General features: G+C 41.3%; 1 long non-coding RNA gene across 2 annotated transcripts; it reads right to left on the bottom strand.

The window, feature by feature from the left end:
- Positions 1–3: 3 nt before the first annotated feature.
- On the bottom strand, positions 4–24650 carry LOC122451513. 2 transcript variants are annotated; one of them, XR_006272424.1, is made up of 4 exons: positions 23117–24650; positions 14435–14618; positions 11375–11601; positions 4–7012 (listed from the first exon to the last, which is right to left on the bottom strand). It is a non-coding gene; the product is annotated as an uncharacterized LOC122451513 (long non-coding RNA). The 2 variants fall into 2 exon arrangements; XR_006272423.1 differs by lacking the exon at positions 23117–24650 and having other exon boundaries at positions 14435–15434.
- Positions 24651–26259: the final 1609 nt, after the last annotated feature.

Below are 26259 nucleotides of genomic sequence, written 5' to 3'. Positions count from 1 at the left end.
TGAGTCAGTTCTTCCCATCAGGTGGCTAAAGTACTGGAGTTTCAGCTTCAGCATCAATCCTTCCAGTGAATATTCAGGACTGATTTCCTTTAGGATGGACTTGTTTGATCTCCTTGTGTCCAAGGGAATGCACAGATGAAGCCTTAAATCCTTGAATAACTTCCTGAAGATTCACTATCAGAGTTATTCAGCATAGAGTACAGGTTAAGATTGTGAATTCAGATTGATCTAGGTTCATATCTTAGCTCTAGGACTCACAAACTTTGTGACCTTGGCAAGTTATTTAGGCTCCTTGTGTCTCGTTTGTCCTAAAGAAAAAAAAAATCTTCCTTGTAGAGTTAAATGTGATAAAGCATGTAAAGACCTTCAGAGAGCTCCTGGGAAATAGTCAAGGAAAGTCAGCTATTGTTACTGTAAAGTTTTGATCCCCAGAGAAGATGATCAGTTAAGCCACCATCAGAAGAGTGAACATGCGAGGTCAGGACACAGACTGGAGGGTACCCAGAGATGAACTTGGAGTAGAGTATCCTCCCACCTGTTTGTGGAGAAAAAGAATAAATTGAGGAGAAGCAGGCCCTCATGTTCCTAGATGTGCCCAGTTCTCTAGAATCATCACAATGGCCAATACCTGAAAGTGTCTTGTCTCCCATAGGTTTTCCAGAAAGTCTCAGTGGTGCTAAAGACCATGTGATCCAGGAATCTCCGGGCTCAGAGGCAGTCATCTCAGGGGCTCAGTGAGACTCATGCCTGGGTAGGCCTGGGTTGCATGCTTCCCGCACCAGAGCCTGAGAGTCTTCAGGACAGTTACATCACGGAGTCACGCAGAGGCTGGCATCACCAGGCTTCATCCTCCTGCTGATTAGGAGGCGGGCTGACTACTATCATGCGTTTATTGTCTACAAAGCCTACAGATATAACTGGGGGTTGGATTAGCTTCCTCAGACACCCTCTAAAAAAAAGCACAGCTTCTGGCTGTTAGAACTAAGGAATGATCTCACACTCTTCACATTTCATGTCCCTAACAATGCTTCCTAGAAAGGGACTCAAACGAACCTCACAGCTTTACCTGACAAGTTAAAGCCAGAGGTTCAAACACAGCACAAAGTTTTAAATGTCTTTATGGGTCCTTCAACCGTATTCATCACACTGAAGCCTTTTATTCCTTTAGAGTATTACAGCTACATGAGTAAGGCATTATGGTGGTTATTGAGTAAACAGAAATGCATCCTCTGTCTTAGTTGACCAGGAAGCTTGTGGATGATAGAAATGGCTTTTTGGCTTGGTTTCTCTTTTATATTCTTCTGCAGAGTTAGTTGAATTGATCTCCAGGGGCTATGTCTCCTCTCTCCTAAGATCCTTCCATGACCCTATTCTCAATGTGACTCATTGAAAAGCTCATGGAATGGGACTTTTGGAATGTTGGCAGTTGCTTTTTGTATAATTGTTATTCTTTTCAAGGTCAAAATATAGAATTCCTTCCCCTTCTTAACCCAGACATCACCATGTTTGACTGTTATAAGGTAAATCCATGGCTGATTCATATCAATGTATAACAAACCCACTGGAAAAAAAATAATAATAAAAAAAAAAAAGAAAAAGAAATGCCCTTAAATGCAACACAATTCAGATATTAAAAAAAATAATAATAAGGTAGATCACTGGCAATCTCTTAGTTTCTTTGAAATCTTTACTCATATTCTCTCTTTTTTTTTTTTTTTTTGAGTATAATTGATGTCCTACTTTGTGCTGATTTCAGGGGTCCAGCAAAATGACCCAGTTATATACATCCATATCCATTCATTCTTCCTCAGAGTCTTTTCTCATATTGGTTATCGCAGAATACTGAGCAAGCTCCCTGTGCTGACAGTAGGTCCTTGTTGGTTATCTGTCTTATATACAGCAGTGTGTGTGTGTTAGCCCCAAGCTCCTGATTTATCCCTCCCCCCGACATTTCCCCTCTGGTAAGGGTAAGCTTGTTTTCAATATCTGTAAGTCTCTTTCTGCTTTCTAAATAAGTTCATTTGTATTGAGTTGGCCAAAAAGTTTGTTCAGGTTTTTTCGTAACATGTTACAGAAAAACCCGAATGAACTATTTGGTCAACCCAAATGTCATTTTTTAAGTTTGATTCCGCATATGAGTAATAGCATATGTTATTTGTCTTTCTCTGTCTGACTTACTTCACTTAGGATGACAATCTCTGCTTCTTTATTGTCGCTATTAGGAGTCAAAAGAAGGCAAAGAATCCTAGAAAACCCCTATTCTGCCGTCGTTCAACCAAGTCTCATTTTCAAGTTAAGTATATGGGTCCAGAGATAGAGGCAGAGTCAAGAAGCCCTGAGCAGCAGGCTTGCACCAAATCCTTGTGTCTTAGTTTCAACCGAGTGCTGGGCAGCAATGACGGGAGTGGAGGACTCCATGGCTTGATGCCACGATATTAACTCAAAGAGGAAGTGCTGTGCTGAGGGTGTATTGCCTCCAGGGTATTTTTCCCCTCAGTCTCATGGTTATCCCCAGGAGACCTTGGCCAGTCTCAAAAACTTGGAAACGTAGCTTGGCCAGCAAGTTCATTACATGTAATTCACTGTCTCATTTGATGTAGAGAATCAAATTTGGTGAGAGAATCATGGTTCCCAGTCAATTAACATTTATTAAGATCCATCTGTAAGATAAGTTGATTCATTTATTCACTCAATATAGCTTGTGTCCTTTTCACATGGGAGAGGCAGCAGCGTATGGTAGTCTTAGAGTTCCAGATTTAAAGTCAGGCAGCTTTAACTTGCCCCAGGGACTGGTTATTTACCAGCTAGTTATTTGATTTGGGTGTAAATCCTCTAATCTTTATGAGCTTGACTTTCCTCAACACTAAATGGGAGCAAAAGTTTCTATGATATAGAACTTTTAAAATAAAATCATGATCAGATAATTCACATGGTACCTGGAACATTAATTACAAATAATAATAATGATAATGATAATAATAATATGTGCTAATTAGGGCTAGACTATTTTGTATGAGCAGGCTGTTTCCTATCTCATTTAAGGAAAACTTTTGAGAAATCCTTCAGCTGTTTATTTTGCATCTGAAACAATGATCTCTTAGTAAAAGGGTAGCATGTTTGCATACGTGTCCTACTTGGGCCAGCACACACTGACACAGATGAGTTTCACTCTTGAATCTGCTCAGTCTTGTAATTTTCTTCTCACTCAGTGAGATTCTGACCTGACCTCAGTGTTTCCAGTAAATCATTCACAATAAAGAACTTTGGGGCATCATCTGTGCCTTCATCTCTTTGTCGCCGAATTGGAAGTACAGTCCATTGGAGTGGACTCTTACAGTGTCTTTCTGATGCATACACCCTGAAATGAATTTACATCACACACAGAAAAGATCATTTCTTCCAATTCAACAGCCAGAATCCAAGAGGAAGTGAAATGAAATCAATGGATTTTTTAAGAAATTATAAAACAAGGTGTACAATGTAACTTCATATTTTCTCCCTTTTGTAAAGTGTGCTTTTACATAGCAAAAACCCTGGAAAAGATACACATTCAACTACCAATAGTGGCAAACTCTAGAAAGTGAAACTGTAAGTGATTTCCTCTTATTATGTCTTTTTTGGTACCTTCAGAAAAGACTCGATGACCCTGTGTTGTTTGTGTAATTAGGAAAATAGCACAGTTAAAAAATAGATTGAAAAAGCACTGTACTTAGTGCAGTGGGGCTCAGTGGTAAAGAATCCACCTGCCAATGCATGAGACGTGGATCTGATCCCTGGGACAGGAAAATCCCCTGGAGAAGGGCATGACAACCCACTCCAGTATTGCTGCCTGGATGCAATGCTATGGGCAGAGGAGCCTGGTGGGCAATAGTCCATGGGGTCACAAAAGGGTTGGACACCACGTAATGACTAAACAAAAACAACAGCTAAGCATAGTATCAGGCAAATCTTAGATGCTCAATGGTTGCCTAACGATGTAATGAATGGTCCACAATCTGGGCATTTCCTGAGGAGCTCACAGTTCAGGTTCTCTGGCATATCCATCATCCTGACTCCACCACCGAATGATCTCTCCAAGATAACAAGAGCAAGAGTAAGGAGAAAGAAATGGATAACAAAGATTTAGGGAGGAGGGTGCAATAAGTGGCCGGTTACATCCCTTGATCACAGAATGTTGCACCTGGGACACATGCTATGGAAACCCCACTTCCTGGGCACTGTGTAGGCACCTCATGGAGATCACAGTCTCCCACTCTTTCCCAACTCTCAGCATGCAGATGGGGAATTACTCGGACCCATCACAAGTTTAGTTAGTGACAATGATTTGAATCAAGGCCTCCTAACCCAGTTCAGGGCTCCTTTGATAAAGAAATACATCTATGAAATATATGTGTGTATATATGTATATATATGTGTAAATTCATCTTAATGTAAAGGCTCAGATGGATGATGGGAAATCAAAAACATCAAGAAGAACCAGAAGACTGAAGAAAAAGAAAAAGGTATATTTATGAGCTCCATGATAAACAATCTTCAGTCAATAGTATTTATGAAAGGCACGAATGTTTTCAGAGCCATGAGAGAATCAAGCCACAAAGACAAAAGCAGTAACTCACCCAGGGTAGAGAACACCTCATCAGCCCAGATTAAAAAAAAAAAACAAACAAACAGAGCCATTGAGCAATAATTTGTGGGAGAATCTCCTTTGTGCATTTAGGAAGTCATTCCTTGCTCTGTCAAGTTTTTTTGTTCAAAGAAATAGAGCAAAGTTTATTTGTCTTTTTAAAATCTCTGGATCCTTGCCTTCTACCCACCCCAACAAAATCCCTACATTAAAAGACAGAAATTGGTAGCTGACTCTATTGTTAACCCAAACCCCAAAACTGTACCCCCAAATGTCAAAGGGATGATTCATACATACACTGCAGATATACCTAGAGACCATCATGTGCAGTCCATGAGAAGAAGGGGAATTGAGCCTCTTACATTGCAATTCTCTACTTAAAGGCTGTCCCTTCTTCCAGAACATTTTTTTTTTTAAATCAGACACAGGACACTGCATTTTAGCCAGGATCTCAATGTACTTCATGGATATTATCTAAAAGCCAATATTAGTTTTTCTGTTCTTTAGACATGTCTTGTACACAACAGTTTAAATTATTTAAATGTGATACTGAGAGTTCATATTTTGACAGAGATAAAGGTCAAAAATGGAGATCATATTCATTCCTCTCTTTCCCAGGCATCAGTTCCCTGGCTGGGAAAGGCTTGGGAAATGCCATAAGAATTTTGAAATCACTTGATCCCACCTGCTGAACCTCAATCTCCTCCCCTGCATGGGCGCTGACTGATTCTACAATCTGGGAGACAACTCTAGGCAACAATTGTCAGAAAACTTTAATTCCCTGGGAATCAACTCATTATAAACATGAGTTAATTGAAATTTGGGTTTTGACTTTACTGTTATTAATAATAACATTACTGAAAGTATCATTATACTCTTATAAAGCTCTTATAAACAATGCTCTGCTCTTACAAACAAATTTCAAAATTTTATATTGCCCCAAACAGTAGAAATTTTCACACATGTCAAAGCCAAAATGGGTGGCACTGATCAGCCATAGTCCTGGTCCTGATTCTAGCAAATAGGTTCCTCCTTCTCATTGCTCTGTCATCTTCAACATAGGGCTCCCTGTTGAAGGTTAACAGCTTGTCTATGTCTGCACCAAGCAGGTCACCAGGAAAGAACATGGAAGGGACCATGAGAGATCCTTATGTGCTGGACCAGGAAGTGAAACATTTCACTTTGACCACACTCCATTGGTTAGAGTTCAGACACATGACCACACTTAATACAAGAGAAGCTGGGAGATGTAGGTTGTGTGTCCAGAAAGTGGAAGAAATAGACGTGTTGTGTTGCTAGCCAGTCTCCATGACAATAGGGAAATAAAATCAGTTTAGTAACAACAGTTTCCAGAGTATGCCCTTGAGGCTACAGAAGTGAGACCTAGTCTAATAACACATCTTCAGTCCTATGCAAGATCCCTGTGTAGAATAAAGATCTGAGAAGTTTTTTTCCTCTAAGAAAATATCACCATAATGGGAAAACTCTTGAGAAATGAAAGCAAAGATATATCATAGGGCAAAACAAGAGTTTCAACAAGAGTTGAAGAACAAAAAAACCCGGAAATATCCCTAATTAGTTAAAATTTTTAATTTACCGCAAGTTACATTCCTTATTCAGTCCAGTTAATTGGGAGGTTACCCTAACCAGTTAATAAGCCATGGTTTTTTAACAGTGATATTGTAGTTTTGATTATCCTAATGAATTCCTATGTATGTATAATTCACCAGAGATTAAACAAAAGCCAAGGGAAAGAAAGAGTGAGGGAGGGAGGAAGGAGAAAAGAGGGGACAGAGAGAAAAAAAGAAGAAAGGGAGGAAGTGAGGAGTGAAGGATGGAGGCGGGAGAAAAGACAAGGGAGGGACGGAAGCGATTCCCCTGTGGGGGAGTGTTTTCTCCACCGTTTTCTGACTGGATAAGGACACTTGGGTTTGAAAGCCAGTCTCCCCTGCTCTAATTGCAGTGATGAAAAGTAGCTCTGAGGAAAGACACCCAAAAGTATTTGAAACCAGGTTACAGCCCCCTTTGGTAATTTGGTTCTGTAAGAAACATACATGCTGACAAATTATCTTTAACTCCTCCAAGAAGAGATCTGGTTCTTATGGGAATTTGAATTTATTTCAAGGGTGGGATGGGAAGGAAAGCATTCATGACACCAGTTATTAAAACAGATTTCACGACTGGAAGCCTGAAGAGTCTCTGGCAGAAAAACACCTTAACTCTAATCAAAGCGAACTGATGTCCTTGATGTTGGAGGTGTGCAGGATGAAAGATGAACAGGCTGTGCCTGTTCACAAGTATCTACCTCAAACCAAAGACTCACACTGACTTGTCCCCTTCAATCTGATCCGTCATCCGAGAAATGGAAACACCGAGGTGTAGGTTCACCTGATATTAATGAAAGTAAATGAAATAAATGCACTCAAACATCACAAATGGAAGTACAATTTGGAAGGTAGTTCCTTTGGAAATTGTATCAAGGTTAGATACAGTCATACTTTTTGAACCAATCATTGAATTTCTAACCGGCAATGCTCTTAACTTCAGGGAAACAAAAATTCTTAGATATAAGATGTATATTGCATAGTTAGGACAGCAAATGCTAACAATGGGATTGTTTCAATCAATTTGGCGTATAGACTATAATAAAGGTGTGTGAAATTATGCTGTAGCTTTGGTTTTATGCAGTTTATTACATATTTGCCATTGTTGTTTAGTGGCTAAGTCGTGTCCAACTCTTTTGCGATCCCATGGACTATAGCCCACCAGCCCCTCTGTCCATAGGGTTCCCCAGGCAAGAAAACTAGAATAGGTTGCCATTCCCTTCTCCAACCTGCACTGCAGGCAGATTCTTTACCACTGAGCCACCTGGGAAGCCCTTATTACACACTGCAGATCAGTAAACTCGTAATTATTGAATTTTTAGAGATCTAGTGTCAAACAAGCTGTGACCTCAGTCTTTAGATTTAAATGAACACTTTAGTTTGTGCTTTCTGAGTGGCTAGAATATTGTATTTCTCTTTCTATGTTTGGGGCGTTTTGATGACTTTACATTTGGGAATGAATTGAAATTGAATACTGGGGTCACTTTGAAGTGGATGCAATTTTGCAAAGCTTGGAAACAGGCTTAAAAGATAACATTAAGTGAAAAAGTATGAAAGAAACTTATTGGTAGAGTCTGGTGACAAAAAATGAAGCAGAAATTAACACTTTGAAGAGAAAAAAGTCCTGCTTTTTTCCAGTTTCCTTCCTCTTTTCAAAATTTCTTCAAGAAGGAGGAGCAGGAGGATGAGTGCTGAGCCTGGACAGCCGCAGCAGTCTGGGGGGCCAGAGGGGCTGGAGTCCTGGGGACAAGAAGTCCAAAAGGCACAGCCGGCGTAAAGAAACCTATTCAGTGTACACCTACAAGGTGCAGAAGCAGGTGCATCCCGTCATCGGCATCTCCTCCAAGGCCATGCGCATCATGAACCGGGAGGTCCAGACAGCTGTGCGTCTGTGGCTGCCTAGGGAGGTGGCCACGCACACTGTGTCCAAGGGCACCAAATCCATGACCAAGTACACCAGCTCCAAATAACCTTGGACCTGACCTTAATAAAGGCTGAATTGCTAAAAAAAAAAAAAAAAAGTCTTCAATAAAAAAATTAAAGTTTTCTTTGAGGAAAAAAAAAATATATATATATATATACATATATATATAAACTTGAAAAGAATTGCCTCTTCCATCTACACCTTCCCATACCTTGACTGTAACTCTCAGGTTGTAACACTCATGTAGATTACATGAAGCCTGATATGAGCCAGATGACTGCATTATCTTCTATGCAGCTGGGTGGGCTTCATTCCCAGAAGCAATGTGCCCCCTCGGAAGGAGAGATGTTTATGTTGGTAATCAAGTGTCCCAGGTCCACAGCCACTTCATATGGAGCAAGGATGATGACAATGAGCATCTATTTACATTCTTTCTATGACTTTTTTGTGTGGACCCTTTTTAAAGTCTTCACTACATGTGTTACAATATTGCTTCTGGTTTTGTTTATTTATTACTATTTTTTTTATTTTAAGATTTTTTAAACATTTTTGTTTTTCATGGCTGTGCTGGGTCCTCGTTGCTGAGCATGATGTTTCTCTAGTTGCAGTGGCTTCTCTTGTTGCAGAGAACTGGCTCTGGGCCCCTCAGACCTGAGTAGTTGTGGTACATGGGTTTAGTTGCTCTGTGGCCTGCGGGATTTTCCCAGACCGGGGATCAAATCGGTGTCCCCTGCATTTCAAGGCAGATTCTTGACCACTAGACCACCAGTGAAGTACTGCTTCTGTGTTTATGTTTCGGATTTTTGGTCACGAAACATGTAGAATCTTAGCTCCCCGACCAGGGATCAAACCCATACCCCTTACATTGAAAGGCAAGTCTAAACCGCTGGACCACCAGGAAAGTCTCTGAGCATTCATTTAGAAAAGGAATTCACGCAAGAATCCTATTCGGTTCTGCTGCAGTCCTTTACCCTGGATCTAGAAATGACTTCTCAGGCTGATGATGTATAAGGCAGCGGGAGTGCCGGAACCTCCCTCCCCCCCTCATCTTTGATGTGACTGTACCATCAACACAAAGGCCAGCTCCTAGAAGGCGAGCTGAGTCAGGTCTCCTGGCCGTCAGGCTCCTTAGTGCTCCTGCAGGCAGAGGGAGGTTTTGTTTCTCTTTCGGTAACAGCGGCCTATCTGAGCCTATCTTGGTCAGGACAGACTGCATCATCCTAAAATGACTCCTTTTTATTTCTCCTGCATTTAATCAGATGCTCTGCCACTAAAATTTTAAAAAACAGTGCTTAGATCCTGTTGAACTGAGCATGAAAGATTCCCTTTGCTCCAGGGTTCTAATGGAAGAGACTTAACCTTTAAATTGTGAAGAATCTCAAGGATCCTACTTGCCTGTGATCCCACTTTAGCCCCCAAGTCCTGTCTCCTCCTCAGTTCAAGAGTTGGGCTTGAGGAGGTAATGGTCCAAATTCACCACATCAATTCATAGAACAGCTGTATTTCCTGAGAACCAGCTGAGTATACTGTCCCGTGTTACCTGCTAGTTTATGACAGCAGAAACATGCCTTAAACAAATGATTCCAGTAAGTTACTAACTAATTAACCTCAACATGCCATAGGAGTGTCTCACAGGGAGGCATACTTCAGTCTAAGGAAGTGATTTTTCAATCAGGAGCAATTTTGCCCCCCTTCTCCCAAGGGGACATTAGACAATATCTGAAGACGTTTTTGATTGTTGCAACTTGGAGGGAGGTGAGGACGTGATCAGGAGTATTGACCTTGAATAGGCAAAAGCTAGCACGCTGCTAAACACCCTAAAATGTCAGTAGTGACCAGGTCGAGAAACCCTGGGAGTTTTCAGACATGCCTTTTTGATTTAGGATGTGTGGGGTGATCCCTGAAATCCGCATTTCTCATAAGTTCCTAGGTGATGCTACTCTTTTCTGGACTAAGGACAATACTTGGAGAACTGTTGGTCAGTATTTTCAGAGACAATATCCCCAGGAAAATAACATGTAAAGGCTTAGGAAGAGTTAGCTGGAGAAAAAGGGAAAGATACGCTTTTGCAGGCTGTATGTGCAAAAACAGAGATGGGAAGTTTTGGCATGTTTAAGTAATGAAACTAAAAAGCATGGGGTTGAGTAAAGCTGGAGAGAAAGCCAGGGGCAGATTTCGCTGGGTTGTAGTAGAAGTCTAGGACTTCTTAGGTGACTCAGTGGTAAAAGAACTCGCCTGCCAATGTAGGAGACACAGGAGAAGTGGGTTCGATCTCTGGATCAGCAAGATCCCCTGGAGGAGGAAATGACAACCCACTCCAGTATTCTTGCCTGGAAAATTCCATGGACAGAGGAGCCTGGCAGGCTACAGTCCACAGGGTCACAAAGAGTCGGACACGACTGAGCAACTGAGCACACATTGTAGAAGTGTGGCTTTTATTCCATTGAAAGCATTGGAAAGACGCTGGAGAGACTTTTAGCAGGGAATGGGGACTCTTGACCAGGCAGTTGAGGGTAAAGGAGAACTTGTTGCTTGTAGTTCAATAAAAGAGCATGGCCTTTGGAGCCAGACAGTCCTGAATTTCAATTCTAGTTAAGCCTCTTTAACTCGTTACGTGATCAAGGGCAAATTATTTCAGTTTCTATGAACCTCCGTTTCCTCATCTGTAAAATGAAACCATTCGGACCTGCTCCACTAGATTGTTGTGAGAATAAGTGAGATCACGTTCATAAAAGTGTCTGGCACACAGGAGGTGTGTGGCTCAACGAATGTTAATTCTCTTCTATTAAGCATCATGATGAAAGGACCAGGGGCCCTCCAGGACCTAATCTGCATCTCAAAGAGCACTCAGCAAAGCATGATGTCAGCAGCCCAGGTCTGTCCAAAGAGTGCTGGCATCACCTGTGAGGGCCAAACGAGTGTCAGGGCCTGCTGCCGGCAAGTTTACAGGCAAATGAGGCAACCACCAACCCACACAAAAATGCTGCAAAACCAATGCTAGGTTTTCAGATACCATCACAGAACTCAGGCCAAAGTTACCTAATTTATTGACGTTTGGATACTTCAGAGGCTCTTTTATCAGGCCCCAGTATTGTTTTGTAGCCTGACAATGGGAAGGGGAAACAGTGCTTAAAACCACAATAAATAATAATAATATTTAGCACTTAAGTAACCTCCACCAGCTTCAAAGCCACTTACAAGCACTCACAAATTAAGACTCACCCAGCCCCAGCCTTGGGAAAATGTCATTATCTTGGTTTCTTCAACACAGCACAGAGGATGAGACAATAGAGTTGTCCAAATTCTGGTCACATGGTTTCAAAATCAGCTGCTTTAATTCAATCCAGGCATCCCTAGAGGGTCCATTCTAGAAGAACCTGGATATTTCCTTGGATCATAGTTTATGCAGAATGTTTGATGAGAAGAGCAAGTTCCACTTTACAAGACTCCTTTAAAACAATAATAAAAAAGATGGAGAGACACAGATACAGAGAATGGACTTGTGGACACAGTGAGGGAAGGAAAGAGTGGGACAAATGGATGAAGGAGCAGTGACATGTATAGGCTACCAAGTGTAAAGTGTATAGCTGTTGAGAAGTTGCTATATAACACAGGAAGGCCAGCTTGGCCCTCTGTCATGACCTAGAGGGTTGGAATGGGGGTGTATATATGTATATAATGATATTGATGAAGCTATTTGCAGGACAGGGCTAGAGATGCAGTCAGAGAACAGACTTGAGGACATGACAGGGGAAGGGAGGGCTGGACGGAACTGAGAGGGTAGCACTGACATATATACAATCCTGTATATGAAATAGGTGGCTAGCAGGAAGCTGCTGCATGGTGCAGGGAACTCAGCTCAGTGTTCTGTGACCGAGATGGGAGGGATGCGGGTGGGTGGGAGGAAGGCTCAAGAGGGAGGGGATGTATATACACAGATAGATGATTCACTTCATTGTACAGCAGAATCTAACACAATATTGCAAAGCAGTTATACTTCAATTAAAATGTTAAAAAGAAAAGAAAGAGTTCCTTGTGAATCTAATTTTGTACAGAAGTTCCCAGCACAAGCTGAGTTAGACTTAACTGGAAGGCTGGTTTTCTTAGCCAGAGAAGTGGTATCTCTGAATCCCCAACTCTCTCACTCTGCCATCTCTCAGAAAACTGAGTGAAAGTCGTGATTTTTTTTGCATGTGTTTGGTAATTATATAATGATGATAATAATGATAATATCTCAAAGTTTCCACATCTGCAAACTAGAGATAATGGACCACAGGGTTCTCATGAGGACAAAGTATGAAGAATGCCAGGATGGCAATCAACACAACAAAGCTTTCCTTATCATTGCTGTGGTTGATGCCATTGCCACATTTATGTGACTTTATTATTTTTTATATATTTCTCATATGCTCCATATTACAAGTCCATAACAGTCCTCTTGTAAAGATAAGCAGGTAACATTACCCTCTGTGCAAATGTGGGCTCAGAGACAGCAAATGGACTAATCTAAAACCACACAGCTGGTCGCTGTTATTATACCTCAATATTATTTGCACAAAAAAATGTATTAAATCTGAATGCAAAGTTCAGCTATGATGCTGCTAATATCTCTCCTATAGATAGTCTTACTGGTTATCTTACCAGTGGGCAAACTCACTGGTTATCTATGGTAAGAAAAATGAAGTCCTATAGAATAATACAGTTACCCATGATCTAGTTGCAGAGATTAATTTCTTAAATTCTTTCTGTTTTTTGGCAGTAATTACAAAGCTCAGAAATAAGAAACCAACTCAAAGGAATAAAGTTGTTAGAGTCAGAGAGAGTGTAAAGCCCAGCTCTGTTCCTCACCAGCTGTGAGATGGTGGGGAACTCAGCTCTTCAAAGACTGTTTCCTCATTTATAAAATGGGAACAATAAGATCAACTTCCTAAAGTAGCTGTGGTACATATATACAATGGAAGTCTACTCAGCCATAAAAAGGAACACATTTGAGTCAATTCTAATGAGGTGACTGAACCTAGAGCCTGTTATACAGAGTAAAATAAGTCAGAAAGGGAAAAACAAATATTGTATATTAATTCATGTATATGGAATCTGGAAAGATGGTACTGATGAACCTACTAGCAGGTCAGCAATGGAGACGCAGACATAAAGAACAGACTTGTGAACACATTGGGGAAGGGAGGGTGGGACAAATTGAGAGAGTAACATTGAAACATATACATGACCATGTGTCAAACAGAGAACCAGTGGGAATCTGCTCTAGGTCGAGGATGCAAAGAGCTCAAATCCCTTGCTCTGCAACAAACTAGAGGAATGGGGTAAGGTGTGAGGTGGGACAGAGATTCAAGAGAGAGGGGACATGTGTATACCTATGACTGATTCATGTTGATGTATACATACACACACACACACACACACACATATAGGCAGAAACCAACACATTATTGTAAAGCAATTATCTGCCAATTAAAAAATAATTTTAAAAAATCAACTACCTTGGGTTGGTTATTGAGGAATTAATAAAATAGATAGATAGATAATTGAAAAGTTACAGAAGGGCAGAGTTGGCTTGAACTCAAGAAGAAATTCTGAGTGATGCCCCAGCCTTGGTGGGCTCCAAGGAAAGAGAATTCCTCTAGGGACCAGAGGTTGAAAAGTGACCTCTGACATCCCTTCCAGCTCTTAGATTCCGTGACCCTCTCCAAGGAACAGACATGGTGGTGATTAACATTCCCTTTTTCCCAAGATGGGTGGTGCACGCTTTCATCTTTCAATGTTTATAAATGCCTTTGAAAATGGAATGTGCCACATACATACTAAGAGCTATTATTAATATGGTGTCCAAACACCTCTCTCCACATGATAGTCAAGGAACAAAGCATTAGGGGTGAGAGTAAGCTTGTGTGGTGCACACACCCCAGTTAAGGAATGTTTTTTATTCTCATCCTGCCTTGGGAGAGGCAGGCTACTTCACAGAGGCCAGAGATGGAGCAGAATCAGGGACAAGCAAGGCTTGAGAGAATTGAGTAACAAGGTTGGAACATAATTAATCAATGAAGTTTTTATTTCTCCTATTTGCTATAAGATACGAGCTAAGCACTATAGAAAATGTAAAAACATCATGATACAAGGCCCTGCACCAAAGGACAAAAAAGACAAAGATGCTGACCCAGTATCTTCTGACGTTTGCCCTCAGAAGATAGACTGACAGGCCGGTAGTGGTTGTTTAAGTTGGTAAGTCAGGTTTGACTCTTTGTGACCCCATGGACTGTAGCTCACCAGGCTTCTCTGGGCGTGGGCTTTCGCAAGCAGGAATACGGAGAGGATTTCCATTTCCTTCTCCTCGGTATCTTCCTGATCCAGGGATCGAACCTGCTTCTCCGGCATTGGCAAGAGGGTTCTTTGCCACTGGAGCCACCATGGAAGCCCAAAAAAGCCAGTAGACCAGGTTCCAAATGCAACACTGAGCAAGAAAAGAAGATCTTACTTGTAGAACTCAGTGGGTAGGTCATCTAAAGGTTTTGCTGCAATTATAGGAGCCATGCTTCTAAATTTTTTCATGAATACTTGAATCCCATTAAAGTTATGAACCCCTCTTCCCAAAAATATGCACATGCAAATATAATCTTGCATGATATATCTCGTGGAACCCCCAAATTTCCTAAAGATTTATCCTCCTGGGCCCTTTTCCATAGCTCTTGTGTAGCTGTAGCCCCTAAGTTGTGAAATTAACTAACTCTGAACAGATTCAAAGCAGAGAACAGATCTCCAACTCTGGGTTCTGGGCATCTAGCCCAGTGCCCAGCATATCACACACCTAAAATATGTGCTTGCTAAATAGATAAACACAGAATTAAAGTATTTAAAAGAACAACGAATCCTACTTTAGCTGTATTTCTAAAGGTCTTTTTTATTTGTTTGATTTGGGGGTTGTTGTTTAATACTTCATACTTCTCAGGCATTTGACCCTCATAGGCTAGCAAGCCAAGAATAAATAAATGAATAAGTGAATTACCCATTATCTTTTCAAGAACAAAGGAAGATTGAAACATTTGTTATCTTAACCCCAACATAGGATGCAAACTCTGTCTTGAAGAGCTCTGAGAAACTGTGTAGATTGCAACATTTATACCTAAAATGGCAAAATCAATGAGGTTAGAGTTTCCCAGGTGGCGCTAGTGGTAAAGAATCTTCCTGCCAACACAGGAGACCCAAGAGACTCAGGTTCAATCCCTGGGTTGCAAAGATCCTCTGGAGTAAGAAACGGCAACCCGCTCCAGTCTTCTTGCCTGGAAAATTCCATGGACAGAGGAGCGTGGTGGACTATATAGTCGAAGGGGTGGCAAAGAGTAGGACACAACCCAGTGACTAACACTTTCACTTTTATCACTTTCTCTTTGTAAATCCCAGAAAAATAGCAAACCAGCATGTAAACTAAGCCCTTAATCTATCTGAGCAGAATCATCCTCAGTACGCATTTTTAAAATTAATTATCGGAGTACAGTTTATGTACAATGTTGTGTTAGCTTCTACTGTACAGCAAAATAAATCAGTTATATGTACCTATATCCTCTCTTTTTTGTATTTCTTTCTCAGTTAGGTCACCACAGAGCACTGAGTATTGTTCCCTGAGCTTTAGAGTAGTATTAGTTATCTATTTTTTACAAAGTATCAGCAGTGTATATATGTCAATTCCAAATGCTCCTTCATGGTGAAGAAACGGCAGCAGGTCACAGCTTAAACTCACCCTGGCTGTGAATGTTGCCAGGATAAACCTCTCTACAAGACAAACGCCCCCTGGCAACATTCACCTGAAAAAAAAATGAATCCTGTCACTCATGCAAGGTCCTCATTTACAGAAGTCAAGACGGCAGGAGGGAGGGAGGCAAAGACGAGAGGAAGGAAAGATTGAGGCTGGGAGGATGGGAAGGACAGAAGGAAGGTTCAGAAAGTCCAGGCTTCTGGCTTCCCCTCGTTCTACATCAGTCATTCCCCTTCAAGAGATAAATAAAATCATGCCATATGGGTATGACAGGATGCAAATGAGGAGCAGGAGAGAAAACACCTTAATAGCTGCTGAGAGCCAAAACCCAGATGAGAAGCTGTGTGGTGCCTCAGATCCGGGCGCCCCACCCCCAGCCCAGCGCCTTTCTTTGCATGCTACTCCAGAGCTTCAAGCCTCGAGGGCTTCCAGCTTCCGGCCACCTTGAGGGGCTTTTTAGTAAAATGCCACAAAGACAAAATTAGAAACCGGGCTTCCTTTTTCCCTCCCTCACTCTAGCAGTTACACAGAAATCGGCATCAGCTGAGAAACACACCCTCCCAATTTTCTAACACAAGACCCAAGAGGAGGCTGGGTTTGATCAGCTACTGCCCCTCTTGCCTCTTTAGACCCTCTCCACTTGCCTCTCTCAAGCAAAGGAAAACCATGCCCTTCACGCCGGCATTCTCACCATTTTCCTCTCTTCCCTCTCCTTTCCAAACGTGTGACCCCAGGAAAATGGCTCAAGTTCTTTGACCCTCATTGGTGAAATGAGAATTAAAAAAGAAATCTTGTCTGCAAAGGGTACACGAGAAGATGCTCAACATCGCTAATCATCAGGGAAATGCAAATCACAGCCACAAGGCGATGTCACCTCACACCTGTAAGAATGGCTATGATCAAAATGAACACAAATAACAAATATTGGTGAGCATGTGGAGAAAAGGGAAGCTTTGTACACTGTTGGTGGGGATATAAATTGGTGCTGCCACTGTGGAAAACATTATGGAGGTTTCTCAAAAAAAAACCCAAAAAACTGAAAGTAGAACTACCCAGTAAAATTCCATTCCTGGGTATGTATCCAGAAAAAAAGCACTAATTGAAAAGAAAGATATGTGCACCCTAATGTTCATAGCAGTATTATTTACAATTGCCAAGATATGGAAGCAATCTGTATGTCCATTCACATACGAATGGATAAAGAAGATGTAGTGTATATATATTGGAGAAGGAAATGGCAGTCCACTCCAGTATTCTTGCCTAGAGAATCCTGTGGACAGAGGAGCCTGGTGGGCTGCTGTCCATGGGGTTGCACAGAGTTGGACACCACTGAAGCGACTTAGCGTGAATGCATGCATTGGAGAAGGAAATGGCAACCCACTCCAGTGTTCTTGTCTGGAGAATCCCAGGGACGGAGGAGCCTGGTGGGCTGCCATCTATGGGGTCGCACAGAGTCGGACACGACTGAAGCGACTTAGCAGCAGCAGCAGCAGCAATGTATGTATAATATATACACTGAATACTACTCAGCCATAAGAAGAAGGACCATTTGTCATTGAACATGGGTGATCTTAGAGACTACTGTGTCAAGTGAAATGTTAGAGAAAGTAAATTTTTTTTAAAAGGCTGTCCACCTGCAAAGGTGCCCTTACCTCCAGTGTGAGGTTCAGCAGCAAGCTGGTCACTCAAAGCTTAGGGGTTTGCTGTCAGCAAGTACCATGGGTTCAGCTGGTTTATAACCCCCAAATCCGGCCTCAAACATAATCCTCAAGGACAAGGACCTGCTGCACTTGTCACTTACTAGAGGGGCTTACACACTTGCAGGTGATCAAAATACGCTGCAAACACCAGAGTTGGGAATAAAAGGATTCATTGATCTTTTCTTTCCTCAAGGCTGCTCCATAAACGTCATTTACGTTTATGGAGAGAAGAAATAAGGGCAAATGCTTCATAAGGGTTGTTTTTTTGTTGTTGATTGTTTTGTTGTTTTTTTTTCCTCAGAGTCAAGGCTTGGTTCATTTGTATGTAATTTGCATTCAATTTTTGGAGGCCATAGCTTTGTCAGTTAACCTGAGATGGAGGAAGGTGAGTCATGGAACCTGCAGCGTCTCTCCACAGACTGCTTCTGACGGGCGAGGTCTGCAGAAAGGCTGTTCCGTGCGCTCACGTATGACCCACTCAGGAGGTGATTCGAAGTGGTGCCTAGATCAATGCTATTCCTCTCCTGTAAAGTTTTGAAGTGTATTTTAAATAAGTATGGATCAGTATTGATACTCATCTTCCATTTAAAGTAGTAAGATCAATTTTTCTTCTATCATGTTTCTATTTAAGTTTTTAAAAAGTTACTCTAAAGAAAATATAAGATGGACAGTAAAATAAGTGGTATCCAACTGAGTCAAAACTCTGGTTCTCCAGGGATAATTTATTTTTGAGAAGCCATGGGTGGTACAGAAACTCTGAAACAAAGACAAGTTATCTGGGCTCTGGTTCTAGCTTAAGTGATTTTTCTGTGAAAAGGTAAGCATACCATATTACATCTCAGTTCACAGATTTTTTCCAATCAATGACAGTGGGGATAAAGCTACATAGTGGGAGAAACCTTCTCTCTCCCTCAGTCCACTCATGAAAAGCATCCTTATTCTTTAAGTTTTACCCTACCCTACTACTCTCTGTTTGAAAAATGTATTAACTTACTTATTTCAGTAATCACTTTGTAATATACACATACATCAAACCATTATACCTTAAGTTGCATAACACCTTAAAATTATGCAATGTTATATTTCAACTGTATTTTAGTGCAGCCCCCAAAATTTTTTTAAATGTACACACACACACTCTCACACACATCACATAGTAAGGGGTTACATGACCAAATGAAAGACTTGATTTTCCAAGAAAAACACACCATCAAGTTTCCAGAAAAGAGAGATTTGTTGGAAACCCAGCAACCTCTGTTGTAACATCAGTCCCCATCAGAACAAGATCGGTTTTTACCAAGGAGCTGCCATTTAGAGCAGAGATCTGTAAACTACAGCCCATGGGGCACATCTGGCCAACCACCTGTTTTTGTAAACAAATTGCTGTTGGAACACAGTCAAATTTGTCCAGTTACTTATTGTCTATGGACGCTTTCATGCTACGATGACTGAAACCTGACTCAACGAATACAACAGACAAAATAACTGACTGTCCCAAGGCAGGATTCAGTCATCTCCAGCCTGTGAATTCTTCCTACATAGAGGAAAGCTAAAGGGTCAGTGAGGATGGAGTAATTTATTCAGTGCAGGACTCCTCATTTTACCTCTTTGACAGTCATGAACCAATGTGGTCAAAAAGAATGTCACAGTGGGTATGAGAGCAAGATATATCATAGGACTGACCCCCCCTCAGAAAATACATCCTCCGTGTAAATGTTTTCCTAACACCATCAAGATCACAATAGATTACTAATGTTACAAGTCAGTGTTATTAAAAATATTTGAATCATTAAATTGTGTGAATGATTAGTAATGCCGAAAGCCCTCAAAGGACCTACAGTTTGACTTCCGAGTCTAAAAGAGACTTTAAGTCTACTCTTAATAGCCAGTGAACCCAGGGAGAAGATGAGAAAATAAGGAAACTGGAAGTTAGTAAATCAGTCTCTGAGTAAATGAGAGAGAGGAGTCTTCGACTCTTAGATCCAGCTACCTAAAATTTTCTTAAAGTCTCTGCGGTTTCACTCACTGCAGATTGCATTATTAGTCAGGAGACGTTCGTGCTCCCAACACCATATCAGGGCATGATGGCCAGCCTCCATGATCTGAGCTTGGCCGCATGACTTGCTTTGCCCAGTGAGCTACAAGTGGGAAGTGATAGGAGGTCAGAGCTTGTGTATTTCCCATCTGTCTCTCCCGTTCCTGTATTCACAATGAGAAGTGGATGTCCAAGTGTCTACTGCTGCTTCAGCCTGGGTCTGGGAATGAGAGACATATGGAGGGCTCCTGAAACTGAAATGCAGACAAGACCCAGTCCATAGACCAAACCTGACCCACAGCCCCATACACAAGAAATAAAATTCGTACTGAGGCCACTGATATTGGAGGTAATTTGATGCTACAGTAAATCTGGATAACACAGTTCCATCTTTGCCAATGAGCCTGTGGAAATGGTATGTTTATTAACAGATTCATAAATTAGATCCTTATGAAAGCTTGAAAAGTAATTAAATGTCCGTTACTTCATTTTTCACATAAGGAAGCTGAGATCAGAGAGTGAGCTGCCAGAGTCTGTGGCAGAGCAAAGAGAAGAGGATCCCTGCCTTGTGAGCCATAATTCTTACCCTGATTGGCTTGATTCATCACCATGTCTTCTTAACCAACTGTGAACTTAAGCACTGTAATCTAATAAACACCCCATGCTATGTAAAAGTCCAGAAATTATTAGCAGGAAAAAGAAAAACAGCCAAATTATTTTTGGATAAAAATAGGAACCAGTGTATCAACAGTGCGCCAGACCTCCTCAGAAATGCTCCATGAGATCTTGGCCAGATGAGTCTTAACACTAAATACAACCACATTTTATTTTTCAACCCAAGAGTTGACATTCACGTGCTTCAAATGGTGTTCCAGATTATCTTTCCAAATAATCTAGATGGTCAGCAGTGGTGCTACTCTCCAAATAGCTCAGACATATGCTCGGATGAGGCAACAGATATCTGATTCTTATCTGCTAACTCAAAATCAGTTCAGCTGATTTTCCCTATATTCCTAGAACTTCAAATTAGGAGAAACTTTTTTGGAACATGGTTCTATGTTCTAACAAATAAAGCTGAAGTTTGAGGATCTGAAAGATCTGGTTTAAGACCCCACCTCTGCAAATAGCTAGGGCATACCCTTGAGAAAGTCATTAAATCTCTCTAAGGCTTGGGTTTTCCTTCTGGAATATGGAGACAACACTACTGCTACTTCAAAAGATAGTTCTAGAACTAGCACAGATAATCAAAGCACCTGGCACAATATCAGGGACAGTGTGAGCTTTCAATAAATATTAGCTATTAATATCTTTGTTGGGCTTCCCTGATAGCTCAGCTGGTAAAGAATCCACCTGCAATTCTGGAGATCCCAGTTCGATTCCTGGGTCTGGAAAATCCACTGGAGAAGAGATAGGCTACCCGCTCCAGTATTCTTAGGCTTCCCTAGTAGCTCAGATGGTAAAGAAGCCACCTGCAATGCAGGAGATGTGGGTTTGGGAGACCTGGGTTGGGAAGATCCCCTGGAGAAGGAAAGGCTACCCACTACAGTATTCTGGCTTCGAGAATTCCATGGACTGTATAGTCCATGTGGTTGCAAAGAGTCAGATATGACTGAGAGACTTTCACTTTCAGTATCATTATTATTATTACTAGGTCCCCGAAGGATGGCCATTTGCCCTACTTTTTGAAAATTAATTTATTGGGGAAAACTGTGCATATAATAGGACTTCCCAGGTGGCACTGGTGGTAAAGAATCCACCTGCCAATGCAGGAAACACAAGAGATGCAGGTTTAATCCCTGGGTTGGGAAGGCCCCCTGGAGGAGGACATGGCAACCCACTCCAGTATTCTTCCCAGGGAAATCTCATGAACAGAGGAGCCTGGCAGACTATAGTCCTTGGGGCCGCAAAGAGTCAGGCCCTACTGAGAACCTGTTAAAAACATGGCACAGTTTGGTGAGCATCGGCAAATTTATACAGTCATGAAAGCACCACCACAATCACATTATAAAACATGTCCATGATACTAGAAAGTTCCCTTGTAGCCATTTAAAGTCCATCAGTCCCAGCCCAAGCCCCAGGCAACCACTCATCTGCTTTCCACTAACGTGGGATGTCATTATAAATAATTGTTTCCTGTTCTAGAGCTCTAAGTATTTTGTGTCTGAATTCCATTCCTCAACATATTTTGAGATTCTTTCATGCTGTAGAGAATATCAATGGTTTATTCGTTTTCATTGTGAGTAATATTCACCATTGCATGGCTATACTACCATTTCTTCATCCATTCATTTGTTAACAGGAATTTGGATTACTCCATTGGAGGGCTATTATGCATAAAGCTGCTCTGAACATTTGTGTACAAGTCTTTTTGTGGGAAAGATTGAAGGCAGGAGAAGCAGGAAGCAGAGGATGAGATGGTTAGATAGCATCACTGACTTACTGGACTTGAATCTGAACAAACTCTGAAAGATATTGAAGGACAGGGAAGCCTGACGTGCTACAGTCCATAGGGTCACAAAAAGTTGGACATGACTTACTGACTGAACAGCAACAACGTTTTGGGGACAGGTTTTAATTTCTCTTGGATAAATACCTAGGAATAGGATCTATTGGTTGATGACATGTGAACATTGATTTGATAAGAAATGCCAAAAACATCTTCAAAGCAACAATATTTCATACTTTGACCAACAAAGCCCAAGAGCTCTGCTTGCTCACATTCTTATTTACACTTGATAGGGCTCAGACAGTAAAGAATCTGCCTGCAATGCAGGAGACCCAGCTTCAATCTCTGGGTTGGGAAGATCCCCTGGAGGAGGAAATGGCAACCCACTCCAATATTATTGTCTGGAAAATTCCAAGGACAGAGGAGCCTGACAGGCTACAGTCTATGGGATAGCAAAGATTCGGACACAACTGAGTGACTAAGCTCACACACACTGTCAGTCTTTTTAATTTCAGCCACTTTAACGAGTACAGTGGTGATTTATATGGTTAAGTTTGCATTTCTCTGAAGACAAATTAGATAGAGTATCTTTTCTGATATTTATTTGCCATCATAATATCTTTTGTGAAGTGTCTGTTCATAACTTCTACCCATGGAGAGTAAAGGGCATTTTATTATTATTATTATTGTGTTGTAAGAGTTCTTTATATATCCTCAATACAAGCCCTTTGAGATATATATGTATATGCACATACCATTGAGAGAGAGTATTTTTGTCCAATCTGTACATCTAGCCTATTTTAAACATACTAAGGAAACATCACTCTTCTCTAAGACAATTAGTTCTGAAGTCTATGATGGCTCTAGGTATTGGGTGGCTTGGACTTACCTAGGAAAAAAAAAAAAAAAGACCATTTCTTTATAGCAAGAATTGAAAGACTATTGGCAAGAGTCAAACCTGGCCCCATCAAAGCTTGTTTTTGTGAATAAAGTTTTATTGGAATACAGCTATACTCACTTGTCTACATATTGTCTGCTTTTTGTTCCGCAAAGGCAGGTTGGGTTTTTGCAACAGAGACCACAGGGCTTTAAAGCCTTAAGTATTTACATCAGTTCCTTTACTAAAAGAGTTGACCAGCTGGTATTTTATAGCATTAGCCTGTTTGTTCTCATCCAGCTGTTGGATAACAGAAAAGAAATCTGTCACTTCCTTCAAGAATTTAAAACAACTCTGTTTCCCCTCTATTCTTCAGACTAAATAAATATTGCTCACCCTTTCCTGAAATGGGTTTTCAAGCATCAACCTGATCTTTGCCTCCCTTCAGCTTGTCAATTCCCCTTAAATTGCCTCCCCAAAGCTGTCAGCTTTCCTTATGATCAAATCATTACTGGAGATAAGAAAAACATTTATTCCTTTAACTTAGACTGCACAGATTTTTAACAACCTCATCCTATGAGTGACTTCAATTAGAAATGTGGTCAGTTACAACCCCAAGTGTGATTCTGCTGAGAAAGATCTCTCCCAGAGATTCTTTGCTCATTTGTTCATCAGTTCATTCAACAAACATTTGTGAAGTAACTCTATGTATAATGCATTGTATAAGTGGTAGTTTGAATCAAAACATAAGATGCTACCTTCACACCAATTCAATTCTGTGAATGATAACTCACATTCCAGCATGTCATCTGTGGCACTGGCTATTGTTAAGATTATCTGTTATCTTGCAATGTGCTAAGTTGCCTCAGTCGTGTCCAACTCTTTGCGACCTCATGGACTGTAGCCCGTCAGGCTCTCTGTCCATGGGATTCTCCAGGCAAGAATACTGGAGTGGGTTGCCATTTCCTACTCCAGGACACCTTCCTGACCCAGGAATTGATCCTGCATCTCTTGTCTCCTGCATTGTCCTGCGGGTTCTTTACCACTAGCGCCACCTGGGAAGCAAACTGCTTAAATGTGACATGTAAATAAAACAACCATCTACATAGTTCATGAATAAATAATTTGGGCCAACTCAAAAGAGAAGCCTCAAATATCTCAGTTCTATGTGGCATCAGCTAGGGTCCTCAGGCTTCACTCACTCCATGTGGTCTCTACAGCATGGTCAGCGTCTCCATCCAAAAGCTCATGTCCTAAGAGAGAACCAGGCTGAAGCTGCGTGACTGTTTCTAACCTAGTCCTATAAAGGACTTAGGGCCACTTCTTCCACATTTTATTTGTCAAAGCAGTCATAAATTCCTGCCCCATTTCAAGCCAAAGAGAGAACTAGACTCTCCCTCTTGATAGTATGTGAAAGAAGACATAGTCAGGTCTTAAAACTGCCACAACTGCCATCGCTCTGACCAGAGTGATGGTTCTCAAACCAGGGCCATGAGGATCTCTGAGAGTCTGGGAACTGAACTGAGTTTCTTCACTATAAGGACAGAGCTTTAGCATTTATTCTCCTAATTATTTCTTTCAGTTCAGTTCAGTTCAGGCACTCAGTCATGTCCAACTCTTTGAGACCCCATGGACTGCAGCACTCCAGGCTTCCCTGTCCATCACCATTTCCTGGAGCTTGTTCAAACTCTTGCCCATCGAGTCAGTGATGCCATCCAACCATCTCATCCTCTGTCATCCCCTTTTCCTCCTGCCTTCAATCTTTCCCAGCATCAGGGTCTTTTCCAATGAGTCAGTTCTTCGCTTCAGGTGGCCAAAGTATTGGAGCTTCAGCTTCAGCATCAGTCTTTCCAATGAATATTCAGGACTGATTTCCTTTAGGATTGACTGCTTTGATCTCCTGCAGTCCAAGGGACTCTCAAGAGTCTTCTCCAACACCACAGTTCAAAAGCATCAATTCTTTGTCTCTCAACTTTCTTTATAGTCCATTTCTCTCAAGAGGTAGCTATATATTTCTGTATATCTGTGTCCATTTATGAGGCTCAGAACCAAAGAAAGCATTCCAGTGGCCTGTGTAAAATAGGCTCCTTCAAGGTCCTTTTCTCCTGTCTGGAATCTGTCACTTGGAGCTCAGCCTCAGGAAGATGACCCCAATATCTTTATGCAAAGGGGAGGATAAATGTTCCTGCTTTCCTTAGGTCTCTGAAAGATACCATGGATTTTTTCTGATATAACTGGATAAAAGGAGCTCTGTATAATAAGTAAGTTTTCCCAACATTGTCTCCTTAAATACCTTCTCAGATTCGAGGCCAATAATGCATCCTGAGTGCATTTAAAGTAAACTGGGCTTTTCTATTTGTAACTAGCATTACTTTTTCTTTTTTTAGCATTACTTTTTTAATGTTAACTATGAACCCTATTGGGCTTCCCTGGTAGTTCAGTGATACCTGCCTGCCAATGCAAGAGACGCATGCTTGACCTCTAGGTCAAGAAGATCCCCTGGAGGAGGAAATGGCAACCCACTCCAGTATTCTTGCCTGGAAAATTCCATGGGCGGAAGAGCCTGGTGAGCTGCAGTCCATGGGGTTGCAAAAGAGTTGGACAGGACTGAGTGACTGAGAATGTACGCATGAACCCTATTACATTACTCAGGAAAAGGCGGATGGAGGTTTGAAATAGACCCTGGAACAAAAGCAGTGAGAGTGCTAAGGAATACAAGCATATGAACTTTGAAATTAACATTCCAGCTTCCGCAACATTACAATGTAACCTGGAGAAATCATGTAACCTCTTCGTGCCTCAGTTTCCTCATTTTTCAAATAGGAAGAAGCCAGTGATAAATGCTTACCAATGTTCCAAGCGACTTTCAGTGAATATGGAGGGCAGAAATGCTTTGGGCTTAATTTCTGCCTTCCAGGCACCAACAATAAAAAAGAAAGAGCAAAATAGAGCAAACGTGACTTAGAACTAAAAGTTCTGCTTCCAAATAACTTCACTTAATTTTTCTGAACCTCTGTTTCCTCTGTAAACTGCAGGTGGCCATCCTTGTACAACCAGTATCCCATGACTACTGGGCTAATCAAGTGAGATAATGAATGCAAAAAAGCACCATAAACCATTATAGCCTCTGCATCTACATCTGTCAATGGTGGTATTAGACCAAAAAAAAAAAAAAAAAAAAAGATGTGTGAGTTGATCAGGTTCTAAGGTACTAGTGTTGAGAAAGTGGGAAGAAAGAGCAGGAATAAGAAGTCAGTTGAGCTCTCACCTTTTGGTCTGAAGCT

Source organism: Cervus canadensis, chromosome 12, assembly GCF_019320065.1.
Source record: "Cervus canadensis isolate Bull #8, Minnesota chromosome 12, ASM1932006v1, whole genome shotgun sequence".
Lineage (NCBI taxonomy): Eukaryota > Metazoa > Chordata > Mammalia > Artiodactyla > Cervidae > Cervus > Cervus canadensis.
Note: the sequence above shows the minus strand (reverse complement) of the source record. Positions and strands in the feature narration are given on the sequence as shown.